A 15,402-nucleotide genomic window follows, 5' to 3' on the forward strand; every position below is an offset into this window, starting at 1 on the left:
TTACATGTCATTTAGCGTAAATGTGATTATTTTAACTGCAATATCAGATAGAATAAACTATAAAAACTATCAAAACTCACGCATTTGACCTGAAGCACACACACACTTTCACCGAGACTTTCTTTCCGTCGCGGCCATTTTGAAAGTAAGTTTTCAAACGGAAATGCATTGTGGGTAAGTTTAACTTTTACAGCGCAAACAAAGCCATTCATAACTTATATAGCTTTTTATTTATTTGTTTATTTTTCGCAAACAACTAAAATTACAAAGTTTTCAAGAAAACTCCATAATGAACACGTTTTACGGCATGATGAACTGTTGGGACATCCTGCACCCCAGCACTCCACTCCCATATCAAGCTACGCGAATAATTATTAACGTCCAGTGTTACATTTTAACGTCTGATCGGGCCCGTGATGTCGTCACATGACGTCGTGGATACTTCGTGTCAAAGTCCATGCATGGGATGTACATGTTCCTGTTACACACTGTCACTCAGATAATTCCACTTCTGTCTAACGGCCAACAAACAAGTGAGTATTCTTTAATCAACACTTGTCTTTTAAACAACGCAGCTAATTTTGCTCATTTGTAACAAATTGTCGTGTATTTCCCATTAAATGTCTCATCAAATTGGTTTAAATCGTAGTGTTTGAGAAATCGAAAAACAGTTTTGAAATGTTTCCCTGGCTTCGCCATTTTAGAATAACAGCGGTATTGAAAAAGAACTGTTTGTCTAGACTTCTGATTTGTCTCCTGGAATTGTTTTCAGAGGAAGAAACAATTCACCAACGACAGTCATGATAATACTAGTATATACATATACTATGTAAAAAAACTACTAGCATTCAGTTTCTAAAATAAACATTGAAATTGCTTTTGTATTACCAGTGTAAATTGTGAAGACAGATGGGTAATTTAAAGTAGAATCAAAATATTTTGATTTTTCATAATAAAACATTTCGAAATTCTCTATAAAGCTCGAATAGACTTTAAATTCACCATTCAGTTATTAGAGGCCATTTTTGACGATCCTGTCGTGATGGTAATTTTGTTGGGTTAATGAATAACTGCTTAATTACTATTATTTTTCTATAGAAATAAACGCACACTAAAGACCAGACATCGCAGTAGAATCTATGTATATTTAAATAATACCCGTGACGTCACAGGTTATTGTAATTCTCGCCTACATTATACTAGAGTATCACAACCAACTCGAGTGACGTCACTGTTTTCAATCTATGGATGTATACCCTGACCCTACCGAAGCATATTGGCTGAAATATGATCAAAATAACTTTGCTGGGACTATGTTTTGTTTATTTATGAGATGAGGCCAAAAGTCTGATAATTGTGTGTTATCGGGTACAACCCAAAATGTCAATATGACCTTTGGTCTTCTACCTGACACTGTGCTCATCAGAGACGTGTCACGTGACTATCGGTGTTTTCGAACTATTTTATTTGTTATATTTCGAAGTTATCTTACATCATTCATGTTTTTATGAGTGGGCCCCCTAACTACAAATAAAAAGTACTACACAGTATTTCTCAAAAATTACTGAACAATATTTACTTAGTGTTTTGTTTCCATGGAAACAATGACCTTGTGGTTATTTCCCCATAACGTCAGTTGACCGTAGTTTGGCACTGAAATGAAATGAAAATTGGTCAAAATTCATACAACTGAGGTACGTAGTTAAAAATAAAATTTCAAAAATTCAGACTTTCAAATAACGAGTCATATGTGGCTAGGCGGCGGCACAAGATTTTGCGGGACGAGAAAGTTTTTTTTTTTTTTTTTTTTGCATTTTTTGTTTGTTTTTTGTGTGTGCCAGAAATGTGAATAATGTTCGGACAATATATATATATACAACCCATGTAAAATTCGAACGTGAAACACGCATGACGATTGACCACCGCCTTTTAATTATGTCAAAAATCGTTTATTGGTGTTCTCAAGTAAAATACCAAATTAACGACACTATAACATCCCAATGGAAACTGTTGTTGAAATTCAAAAAAATTGCGAACGAGACAGCCTGAGATCAATGAGTCAACTTTTTTTCAATCTTGTTATTGTTAATTTGTTGCTGTTATTGATGATGTTGCTGTTGCCATAGTAATAATATTCGACGGTGCGCATCGCGCTCTAGCGCAGAGCTTCTTCCGATATTGAGGGCATTATTAATGTTTGTACAGATGACATATTGATTTACGATTTTGTCTGGCGTTGAAGCGTTTCTGTGACGTCAGAGTGTCTTCTTTCCAGTCTATCGTGTAAGCACAATCTCGCGACTGTTTTATAACCAATGTCGTTGAAATACACACCTCTTTTTTGCTAACTTCCAAAAGACTATATTTTGTTCATTGTCGTGGGACATCAGATAAAAACGATATCGACGTCAATAATGGCGTTCTTTATACATCACAGAAGCGCTTCGTCGCTAGGGACAACTTGTATCGGTGCAACGATGTATCGTACGTCGCTGGTTTTCACTCAGACTTGCGCAGTCGTGGTAATTTTATTGTTTTATACGATAACCATTTAGAACGAATTTGTAGACCTTTCGCGTCAGACCACGATTTGTTTTTATATAAAATTGCCACGGCTGGGCTAGTCTAGTTTCCGCTGATTGCGTAATTTTCTGAATTTTGAAATGTCAAAAGAAGTATTATAATAAATAGAACTCAGGTAATCCCCAGTGAAAAATAGTATAGTTTGTAGTGTAAGTGTATTAGCATTAGAGACAGGCCAAGTAAATTTCTCTACAGGGCTTATGAAGTATTTGTACCTGTAGAATATTTACTTTTTAACGTAAATATTTGATATTCAAGTTTAGCACTGAATCACAGTCAGCTGGCGCACACGTGATAATTAAATAAATATGATATTTATTATATGGGGGCCGCCATCTTGAATGACGCATAAAACTAAATATTCAGTTGTATGCGTCATTCAAGATGTCGGCCCCCATATAGTAAATATCGTATTTATTTTATTATCACGTTTGCGCCAGCTGACTGTGCACTGAATATTCCAATAATACGAGCTATACAAGATACAAGATAGCTAAATCAAGAAGTGCTCTAGGGGTCGACCATTTAAAATCATGAGGGTGGCCAGAAGATTTGTTTAAAACAATGCAAACTAGACACTGAGAGAGAGAGAGAAATGAATGCAAGGTGTTGCAGGGAAAACATGTTAGCATATTTAAGAACAATGCAAATGCACAGAAACGAAACGTGGGGGGAAAACATACTGGCCACACCCTCGAGTCAACCACATGATTTGAATTGGTTTGACTGTGATTGCGTGATTGAAGTACTTCCCGACGTAGTCTGTATGATTATAATATCATTGTCGACCCTTGCGGGAGGGTCGTCACCGGCGTACGCGCGGGAATTGAGTCCCAAGCGACGATAACAACACACGCAAAATGTATATGTAAAAACGCAAAGGCTCGTGGGTAGACTCTTGTTTGTATACAGTGACACGCTATGGCTATCTGACTTCCCCGCTTTAATTAAGCACGAATTAATCCAAGCTAATCGAACTGCTCTGCTGATCAATATCAATATATGTACGTTACAGTATAAAATATCAGTATACAATTTCTTATTTTTCGAACAGAAATCGTATCACAATGAGCTACGACCAGCAACAACCACCGCCTCCATATTCTACTGGACAGCCACAGCCCGCCCCCTATGGTTATGTGCAACCACAACCTGCAATGCCGCCGCCACAGGCAGGGCCGTACCCACAACAAGGATATATGCAACAACCTGGTGCACAGTACACAGTTGTGTACGGAGTTCCCCAGGAACCGAAAACAACTTACGTAATCGACAGGACGGGAGAACAGAAAAAAGATGATGTAAGTCATTAGCAGTTATTATTATTATTTATTCTCGACTGTTTTTTTTAACATGGTATTATCGATATTCTCACGAAAAATCACTATTATTAAATTAATTTTTTTTTTTTTTGTAAAACAAAAAAGTAGTCCCGACTTTGCCCGTCTAACTCGTTATGGAGGTCTCATGCCACTAATTAACCAATGGCTGCTCGTAGCCCTCAATTTAAATGCCCAGCAAGAACCAATGAAATTTTTTAAATATTATTTTTCTCAGGTGCTCCCTGTTTGAGGGCGTAATCACCTGGGTCAGAGGTGAGACCAACATGTGGTCTTTTGTTTACTACTTAGCGGCTGTGTACCTGTGGGTTTATTCTGTGTGTTAATGGATGTTCTAATCTTGGTGTTTTTCCAGTGATTTCTCTTGGTGCAATCCAAATACAGTAGGTGTGTCTTGTTTACCTGAGATTTGCAAGAGTTTGAGCTGGCCAACATGTTAGTTTTTTTCATATGGTTGATTACTGGCATGTTGATTTCCCATTTTTGAGCCATATTTTCAACTTTCTTCGTCATTTTCATATAGCAATCTCGTCATATGTTAACATTGTCGTCTATGGAAATTCAATTAGTGGTATGAGCCCTGAAGTAACAGTTTGCCTAGGACCACCTGAGGTTGTTGTTTTAACCATAATTATGGCTCTATTCACTGGAATTTAGTCATTTTTGGCAGATCTCATCTTACATAACCAAAGTTTACTTTGACCTAATTATTATAATTTTTGACCTCTCCTGACCTTGCATAGATCTGATAATTATGAGGTTGTGTGTTCAAGCACACATTTCATGAGATCAGCTCCATTGATTTGGCAGGTATAGTGCAAAGTAACTGGGAATCTTTTTTATTTTTATTTTACCACTTTTCTTGCTTTGTATTCAACTATTTAGACACAATGGAGTAATTTTTTATCCAGAAATGTTATATTTTGCTATGCGTTTCACCCATTTCTGTCAATCTCTTATATCTTGGTTGAAGATTTTGAAAATTTGTAATTCGGTATATTTTTTGCCCTAATCTTATTAATTGGCTGTGGTTGGGCTGTGGTCTGTAAATATAAATGTTTTTATTAAACTGGTCCAAAAATTTTATTCATTCATCAATGAATTATTCATGTCACCACTAATTTCAATGGCTCTAGGAATTCTGAGAAAAATGCTTAACCCCATTTTATGGGTTTTTTGTCTTATTTTCATATTATGGCAGACAAACTTAACAATTTGTAGTGTGGTCATTTCTAATGTACCGTATTCAAAGTTTAATGAGGTCAAAATCCCAAATATTTAAATAAATTCTCAAAATTGTGTTGTGTATCTTGTCACTGACAAGATATTTGCATACTGTCAGTATATTAGCCAAGTAGTACAACTCTTTCAATTTCACAATTATTGCTCTTTTCTCAGAATTTTTGTGAATAGTTAGCTAATTAATCCCATCTTGAGTTTATTATTGAACAGTGCATGTACCCCCCCCCCCCAATTAATCAGAAATCCTGTTGATTTGAATTTAATTTGATCAGGGATGTGTAATACAAGTATTTTATATTTAGATCCTTTTCTTGTTTGTATATTTTTATTTTTATTTCTTTTTAAATCATAAAATTGTTTCGTTGAACTACTTTTTTTCACATAAGATTTGATTAAGTATTTTATGTTGAGCAAATTCTATGTGTGGCCATGGTAAATCAAACCACTGTTGTGTTTTGGTATATCCAAGGTTGCCCGTCACAGGTCTCCGGCCTAAATGCAGATACCGTGGAATTGTTTTTTTGTTTTTAATTAATTGGAGAAATAATGAGCTGATGAATTGAGACTTTTGATTCAGTAGAATTTTTTTTTTTTTTTAAATTATAGTGATAAACTACTTTTAATTGTCATTATTCTATGTATTATTTCTAGAAATTAATTAAAATTACTAATCATGCCAAACGTTGGTCTGTACTTGTTTGTGGTGAATGAGAACATTATATTTTACAGTACTGCATCTAATAATCAGGCTTATATTCATTGCCTACCATCTATTTTGGTGTTATGCTGAGTGTGTATGTTGCCACTTTCTACAACTAATTGTCTGGGTATAGGGCGCCACCAAGTGGTAGATTTTGATAAATAACTCCCAGGGTTTAAATTTTGGGGATTTTTTTTGCATGGGAAATTACTCGTCTAATGATATTCCATCATATATAAGATCAACAAGAACTTTATTAAACCTTCTTATTTCTCTGAAGGTCTCATGCCACTAATTAACCAATGGCTGCTCGTAGCCCTCAATTTAAATGCCCAGCAAGAACCAATGAAATTTTTTAAATATTATTTTTCTCAGGTGCTCCCTGTTTGAGGGCGTAATCACCTGGGTCAGAGGTGAGACCAACATGTGGTCTTTTGTTTACTACTTAGCGGCTGTGTACCTGTGGGTTTATTCTGTGTGTTAATGGATGTTCTAATCTTGGTGTTTTTCCAGTGATTTCTCTTGGTGCAATCCAAATACAGTAGGTGTGTCTTGTTTACCTGAGATTTGCAAGAGTTTGAGCTGGCCAACATGTTAGTTTTTTTCATATGGTTGATTACTGGCATGTTGATTTCCCATTTTTGAGCCATATTTTCAACTTTCTTCGTCATTTTCATATAGCAATCTCGTCATATGTTAACATTGTCGTCTATGGAAATTCAATTAGTGGTATGAGCCCTGAAGTAACAGTTTGCCTAGGACCACCTGAGGTTGTTGTTTTAACCATAATTATGGCTCTATTCACTGGAATTTAGTCATTTTTGGCAGATCTCATCTTACATAACCAAAGTTTACTTTGACCTAATTATTATAATTTTTGACCTCTCCTGACCTTGCATAGATCTGATAATTATGAGGTTGTGTGTTCAAGCACACATTTCATGAGATCAGCTCCATTGATTTGGCAGGTATAGTGCAAAGTAACTGGGAATCTTTTTTATTTTTATTTTACCACTTTTCTTGCTTTGTATTCAACTATTTAGACACAATGGAGTAATTTTTTATCCAGAAATGTTATATTTTGCTATGCGTTTCACCCATTTCTGTCAATCTCTTATATCTTGGTTGAAGATTTTGAAAATTTGTAATTCGGTATATTTTTTGCCCTAATCTTATTAATTGGCTGTGGTTGGGCTGTGGTCTGTAAATATAAATGTTTTTATTAAACTGGTCCAAAAATTTTATTCATTCATCAATGAATTATTCATGTCACCACTAATTTCAATGGCTCTAGGAATTCTGAGAAAAATGCTTAACCCCATTTTATGGGTTTTTTGTCTTATTTTCATATTATGGCAGACAAACTTAACAATTTGTAGTGTGGTCATTTCTAATGTACCGTATTCAAAGTTTAATGAGGTCAAAATCCCAAATATTTAAATAAATTCTCAAAATTGTGTTGTGTATCTTGTCACTGACAAGATATTTGCATACTGTCAGTATATTAGCCAAGTAGTACAACTCTTTCAATTTCACAATTATTGCTCTTTTCTCAGAATTTTTGTGAATAGTTAGCTAATTAATCCCATCTTGAGTTTATTATTGAACAGTGCATGTACCCCCCCCCCCCAATTAATCAGAAATCCTGTTGATTTGAATTTAATTTGATCAGGGATGTGTAATACAAGTATTTTATATTTAGATCCTTTTCTTGTTTGTATATTTTTATTTTTATTTCTTTTTAAATCATAAAATTGTTTCGTTGAACTACTTTTTTTCACATAAGATTTGATTAAGTATTTTATGTTGAGCAAATTCTATGTGTGGCCATGGTAAATCAAACCACTGTTGTGTTTTGGTATATCCAAGGTTGCCCGTCACAGGTCTCCGGCCTAAATGCAGATACCGTGGAATTGTTTTTTTGTTTTTAATTAATTGGAGAAATAATGAGCTGATGAATTGAGACTTTTGATTCAGTAGAATTTTTTTTTTTTTTTAAATTATAGTGATAAACTACTTTTAATTGTCATTATTCTATGTATTATTTCTAGAAATTAATTAAAATTACTAATCATGCCAAACGTTGGTCTGTACTTGTTTGTGGTGAATGAGAACATTATATTTTACAGTACTGCATCTAATAATCAGGCTTATATTCATTGCCTACCATCTATTTTGGTGTTATGCTGAGTGTGTATGTTGCCACTTTCTACAACTAATTGTCTGGGTATAGGGCGCCACCAAGTGGTAGATTTTGATAAATAACTCCCAGGGTTTAAATTTTGGGGATTTTTTTTGCATGGGAAATTACTCGTCTAATGATATTCCATCATATATAAGATCAACAAGAACTTTATTAAACCTTCTTATTTCTCTGAAGGTCTCATGCCACTAATTAACCAATGGCTGCTCGTAGCCCTCAATTTAAATGCCCAGCAAGAACCAATGAAATTTTTTAAATATTATTTTTCTCAGGTGCTCCCTGTTTGAGGGCGTAATCACCTGGGTCAGAGGTGAGACCAACATGTGGTCTTTTGTTTACTACTTAGCGGCTGTGTACCTGTGGGTTTATTCTGTGTGTTAATGGATGTTCTAATCTTGGTGTTTTTCCAGTGATTTCTCTTGGTGCAATCCAAATACAGTAGGTGTGTCTTGTTTACCTGAGATTTGCAAGAGTTTGAGCTGGCCAACATGTTAGTTTTTTTCATATGGTTGATTACTGGCATGTTGATTTCCCATTTTTGAGCCATATTTTCAACTTTCTTCGTCATTTTCATATAGCAATCTCGTCATATGTTAACATTGTCGTCTATGGAAATTCAATTAGTGGTATGAGCCCTGAAGTAACAGTTTGCCTAGGACCACCTGAGGTTGTTGTTTTAACCATAATTATGGCTCTATTCACTGGAATTTAGTCATTTTTGGCAGATCTCATCTTACATAACCAAAGTTTACTTTGACCTAATTATTATAATTTTTGACCTCTCCTGACCTTGCATAGATCTGATAATTATGAGGTTGTGTGTTCAAGCACACATTTCATGAGATCAGCTCCATTGATTTGGCAGGTATAGTGCAAAGTAACTGGGAATCTTTTTTATTTTTATTTTACCACTTTTCTTGCTTTGTATTCAACTATTTAGACACAATGGAGTAATTTTTTATCCAGAAATGTTATATTTTGCTATGCGTTTCACCCATTTCTGTCAATCTCTTATATCTTGGTTGAAGATTTTGAAAATTTGTAATTCGGTATATTTTTTGCCCTAATCTTATTAATTGGCTGTGGTTGGGCTGTGGTCTGTAAATATAAATGTTTTTATTAAACTGGTCCAAAAATTTTATTCATTCATCAATGAATTATTCATGTCACCACTAATTTCAATGGCTCTAGGAATTCTGAGAAAAATGCTTAACCCCATTTTATGGGTTTTTTGTCTTATTTTCATATTATGGCAGACAAACTTAACAATTTGTAGTGTGGTCATTTCTAATGTACCGTATTCAAAGTTTAATGAGGTCAAAATCCCAAATATTTAAATAAATTCTCAAAATTGTGTTGTGTATCTTGTCACTGACAAGATATTTGCATACTGTCAGTATATTAGCCAAGTAGTACAACTCTTTCAATTTCACAATTATTGCTCTTTTCTCAGAATTTTTGTGAATAGTTAGCTAATTAATCCCATCTTGAGTTTATTATTGAACAGTGCATGTACCCCCCCCCCCCCCCCAATTAATCAGAAATCCTGTTGATTTGAATTTAATTTGATCAGGGATGTGTAATACAAGTATTTTATATTTAGATCCTTTTCTTGTTTGTATATTTTTATTTTTATTTCTTTTTAAATCATAAAATTGTTTCGTTGAACTACTTTTTTTCACATAAGATTTGATTAAGTATTTTATGTTGAGCAAATTCTATGTGTGGCCATGGTAAATCAAACCACTGTTGTGTTTTGGTATATCCAAGGTTGCCCGTCACAGGTCTCCGGCCTAAATGCAGATACCGTGGAATTGTTTTTTTGTTTTTAATTAATTGGAGAAATAATGAGCTGATGAATTGAGACTTTTGATTCAGTAGAATTTTTTTTTTTTTTTAAATTATAGTGATAAACTACTTTTAATTGTCATTATTCTATGTATTATTTCTAGAAATTAATTAAAATTACTAATCATGCCAAACGTTGGTCTGTACTTGTTTGTGGTGAATGAGAACATTATATTTTACAGTACTGCATCTAATAATCAGGCTTATATTCATTGCCTACCATCTATTTTGGTGTTATGCTGAGTGTGTATGTTGCCACTTTCTACAACTAATTGTCTGGGTATAGGGCGCCACCAAGTGGTAGATTTTGATAAATAACTCCCAGGGTTTAAATTTTGGGGATTTTTTTTGCATGGGAAATTACTCGTCTAATGATATTCCATCATATATAAGATCAACAAGAACTTTATTAAACCTTCTTATTTCTCTGAAGGTCTCATGCCACTAATTAACCAATGGCTGCTCGTAGCCCTCAATTTAAATGCCCAGCAAGAACCAATGAAATTTTTTAAATATTATTTTTCTCAGGTGCTCCCTGTTTGAGGGCGTAATCACCTGGGTCAGAGGTGAGACCAACATGTGGTCTTTTGTTTACTACTTAGCGGCTGTGTACCTGTGGGTTTATTCTGTGTGTTAATGGATGTTCTAATCTTGGTGTTTTTCCAGTGATTTCTCTTGGTGCAATCCAAATACAGTAGGTGTGTCTTGTTTACCTGAGATTTGCAAGAGTTTGAGCTGGCCAACATGTTAGTTTTTTTCATATGGTTGATTACTGGCATGTTGATTTCCCATTTTTGAGCCATATTTTCAACTTTCTTCGTCATTTTCATATAGCAATCTCGTCATATGTTAACATTGTCGTCTATGGAAATTCAATTAGTGGTATGAGCCCTGAAGTAACAGTTTGCCTAGGACCACCTGAGGTTGTTGTTTTAACCATAATTATGGCTCTATTCACTGGAATTTAGTCATTTTTGGCAGATCTCATCTTACATAACCAAAGTTTACTTTGACCTAATTATTATAATTTTTGACCTCTCCTGACCTTGCATAGATCTGATAATTATGAGGTTGTGTGTTCAAGCACACATTTCATGAGATCAGCTCCATTGATTTGGCAGGTATAGTGCAAAGTAACTGGGAATCTTTTTTATTTTTATTTTACCACTTTTCTTGCTTTGTATTCAACTATTTAGACACAATGGAGTAATTTTTTATCCAGAAATGTTATATTTTGCTATGCGTTTCACCCATTTCTGTCAATCTCTTATATCTTGGTTGAAGATTTTGAAAATTTGTAATTCGGTATATTTTTTGCCCTAATCTTATTAATTGGCTGTGGTTGGGCTGTGGTCTGTAAATATAAATGTTTTTATTAAACTGGTCCAAAAATTTTATTCATTCATCAATGAATTATTCATGTCACCACTAATTTCAATGGCTCTAGGAATTCTGAGAAAAATGCTTAACCCCATTTTATGGGTTTTTTGTCTTATTTTCATATTATGGCAGACAAACTTAACAATTTGTAGTGTGGTCATTTCTAATGTACCGTATTCAAAGTTTAATGAGGTCAAAATCCCAAATATTTAAATAAATTCTCAAAATTGTGTTGTGTATCTTGTCACTGACAAGATATTTGCATACTGTCAGTATATTAGCCAAGTAGTACAACTCTTTCAATTTCACAATTATTGCTCTTTTCTCAGAATTTTTGTGAATAGTTAGCTAATTAATCCCATCTTGAGTTTATTATTGAACAGTGCATGTACCCCCCCCCCCCAATTAATCAGAAATCCTGTTGATTTGAATTTAATTTGATCAGGGATGTGTAATACAAGTATTTTATATTTAGATCCTTTTCTTGTTTGTATATTTTTATTTTTATTTCTTTTTAAATCATAAAATTGTTTCGTTGAACTACTTTTTTTCACATAAGATTTGATTAAGTATTTTATGTTGAGCAAATTCTATGTGTGGCCATGGTAAATCAAACCACTGTTGTGTTTTGGTATATCCAAGGTTGCCCGTCACAGGTCTCCGGCCTAAATGCAGATACCGTGGAATTGTTTTTTTGTTTTTAATTAATTGGAGAAATAATGAGCTGATGAATTGAGACTTTTGATTCAGTAGAATTTTTTTTTTTTTTTAAATTATAGTGATAAACTACTTTTAATTGTCATTATTCTATGTATTATTTCTAGAAATTAATTAAAATTACTAATCATGCCAAACGTTGGTCTGTACTTGTTTGTGGTGAATGAGAACATTATATTTTACAGTACTGCATCTAATAATCAGGCTTATATTCATTGCCTACCATCTATTTTGGTGTTATGCTGAGTGTGTATGTTGCCACTTTCTACAACTAATTGTCTGGGTATAGGGCGCCACCAAGTGGTAGATTTTGATAAATAACTCCCAGGGTTTAAATTTTGGGGATTTTTTTTGCATGGGAAATTACTCGTCTAATGATATTCCATCATATATAAGATCAACAAGAACTTTATTAAACCTTCTTATTTCTCTGAAGGTCTCATGCCACTAATTAACCAATGGCTGCTCGTAGCCCTCAATTTAAATGCCCAGCAAGAACCAATGAAATTTTTTAAATATTATTTTTCTCAGGTGCTCCCTGTTTGAGGGCGTAATCACCTGGGTCAGAGGTGAGACCAACATGTGGTCTTTTGTTTACTACTTAGCGGCTGTGTACCTGTGGGTTTATTCTGTGTGTTAATGGATGTTCTAATCTTGGTGTTTTTCCAGTGATTTCTCTTGGTGCAATCAAATACAGTAGGTGTGTCTTGTTTACCTGAGATTTGCAAGAGTTTGAGCTGGCCAACATGTTAGTTTTTTTCATATGGTTGATTACTGGCATGTTGATTTCCCATTTTTGAGCCATATTTTCAACTTTCTTCGTCATTTTCATATAGCAATCTCGTCATATGTTAACATTGTCGTCTATGGAAATTCAATTAGTGGTATGAGCCCTGAAGTAACAGTTTGCCTAGGACCACCTGAGGTTGTTGTTTTAACCATAATTATGGCTCTATTCACTGGAATTTAGTCATTTTTGGCAGATCTCATCTTACATAACCAAAGTTTACTTTGACCTAATTATTATAATTTTTGACCTCTCCTGACCTTGCATAGATCTGATAATTATGAGGTTGTGTGTTCAAGCACACATTTCATGAGATCAGCTCCATTGATTTGGCAGGTATAGTGCAAAGTAACTGGGAATCTTTTTATTTTTATTTTACCACTTTTCTTGCTTTGTATTCAACTATTTAGACACAATGGAGTAATTTTTTATCCAGAAATGTTATATTTTGCTATGCGTTTCACCCATTTCTGTCAATCTCTTATATCTTGGTTGAAGATTTTGAAAATTTGTAATTCGGTATATTTTTTGCCCTAATCTTATTAATTGGCTGTGGTTGGGCTGTGGTCTGTAAATATAAATGTTTTTATTAAACTGGTCCAAAAATTTTATTCATTCATCAATGAATTATTCATGTCACCACTAATTTCAATGGCTCTAGGAATTCTGAGAAAAATGCTTAACCCCATTTTATGGGTTTTTTGTCTTATTTTCATATTATGGCAGACAAACTTAACAATTTGTAGTGTGGTCATTTCTAATGTACCGTATTCAAAGTTTAATGAGGTCAAAATCCCAAATATTTAAATAAATTCTCAAAATTGTGTTGTGTATCTTGTCACTGACAAGATATTTGCATACTGTCAGTATATTAGCCAAGTAGTACAACTCTTTCAATTTCACAATTATTGCTCTTTTCTCAGAATTTTTGTGAATAGTTAGCTAATTAATCCCATCTTGAGTTTATTATTGAACAGTGCATGTACCCCCCCCCCCCCAATTAATCAGAAATCCTGTTGATTTGAATTTAATTTGATCAGGGATGTGTAATACAAGTATTTTATATTTAGATCCTTTTCTTGTTTGTATATTTTTATTTTTATTTCTTTTTAAATCATAAAATTGTTTCGTTGAACTACTTTTTTCACATAAGATTTGATTAAGTATTTTATGTTGAGCAAATTCTATGTGTGGCCATGGTAAATCAAACCACTGTTGTGTTTTGGTATATCCAAGGTTGCCCGTCACAGGTCTCCGGCCTAAATGCAGATACCGTGGAATTGTTTTTTTGTTTTTAATTAATTGGAGAAATAATGAGCTGATGAATTGAGACTTTTGATTCAGTAGAATTTTTTTTTTTTTTTAAATTATAGTGATAAACTACTTTTAATTGTCATTATTCTATGTATTATTTCTAGAAATTAATTAAAATTACTAATCATGCCAAACGTTGGTCTGTACTTGTTTGTGGTGAATGAGAACATTATATTTTACAGTACTGCATCTAATAATCAGGCTTATATTCATTGCCTACCATCTATTTTGGTGTTATGCTGAGTGTGTATGTTGCCACTTTCTACAACTAATTGTCTGGGTATAGGGCGCCACCAAGTGGTAGATTTTGATAAATAACTCCCAGGGTTTAAATTTTGGGGATTTTTTTTGCATGGGAAATTACTCGTCTAATGATATTCCATCATATATAAGATCAACAAGAACTTTATTAAACCTTCTTATTTCTCTGAAGGTCTCATGCCACTAATTAACCAATGGCTGCTCGTAGCCCTCAATTTAAATGCCCAGCAAGAACCAATGAAATTTTTTAAATATTATTTTTCTCAGGTGCTCCCTGTTTGAGGGCGTAATCACCTGGGTCAGAGGTGAGACCAACATGTGGTCTTTTGTTTACTACTTAGCGGCTGTGTACCTGTGGGTTTATTCTGTGTGTTAATGGATGTTCTAATCTTGGTGTTTTTCCAGTGATTTCTCTTGGTGCAATCCAAATACAGTAGGTGTGTCTTGTTTACCTGAGATTTGCAAGAGTTTGAGCTGGCCAACATGTTAGTTTTTTTCATATGGTTGATTACTGGCATGTTGATTTCCCATTTTTGAGCCATATTTTCAACTTTCTTCGTCATTTTCATATAGCAATCTCGTCATATGTTAACATTGTCGTCTATGGAAATTCAATTAGTGGTATGAGCCTGAAGTAACAGTTTGCCTAGGACCACCTGAGGTTGTTGTTTTAACCATAATTATGGCTCTATTCACTGGAATTTAGTCATTTTTGGCAGATCTCATCTTACATAACCAAAGTTTACTTTGACCTAATTATTATAATTTTTGACCTCTCCTGACCTTGCATAGATCTGATAATTATGAGGTTGTGTGTTCAAGCACACATTTCATGAGATCAGCTCCATTGATTTGGCAGGTATAGTGCAAAGTAACTGGGAATCTTTTTTATTTTTATTTTACCACTTTTCTTGCTTTGTATTCAACTATTTAGACACAATGGAGTAATTTTTTATCCAGAAATGTTATATTTTGCTATGCGTTTCACCCATTTCTGTCAATCTCTTATATCTTGGTTGAAGATTTT

The 15,402-nt window shown here is 34.0% G+C and overlaps 1 long non-coding RNA gene across 1 annotated transcript in view; it reads left to right on the forward strand.

The window, feature by feature from the left end:
• Window positions 1–446: 446 nt before the first annotated feature.
• LOC100378291 (uncharacterized) overlaps window positions 447–15,402 on the forward strand; it is a 20,091-nt gene continuing 5,135 nt past the window's right edge. Inside the window, exons 1-2 of the long non-coding RNA XR_013422422.2 lie at window positions 447–533; window positions 3,638–3,884. This is a non-coding gene — a long non-coding RNA (uncharacterized LOC100378291). The remainder of the gene's footprint in view (window positions 534–3,637; window positions 3,885–15,402) is intronic.

This window comes from Saccoglossus kowalevskii, chromosome 19 (genome assembly GCF_978046115.1).
Source record: "Saccoglossus kowalevskii chromosome 19, keSacKowa6.1, whole genome shotgun sequence".
Lineage (NCBI taxonomy): Eukaryota > Metazoa > Hemichordata > Enteropneusta > Harrimaniidae > Saccoglossus > Saccoglossus kowalevskii.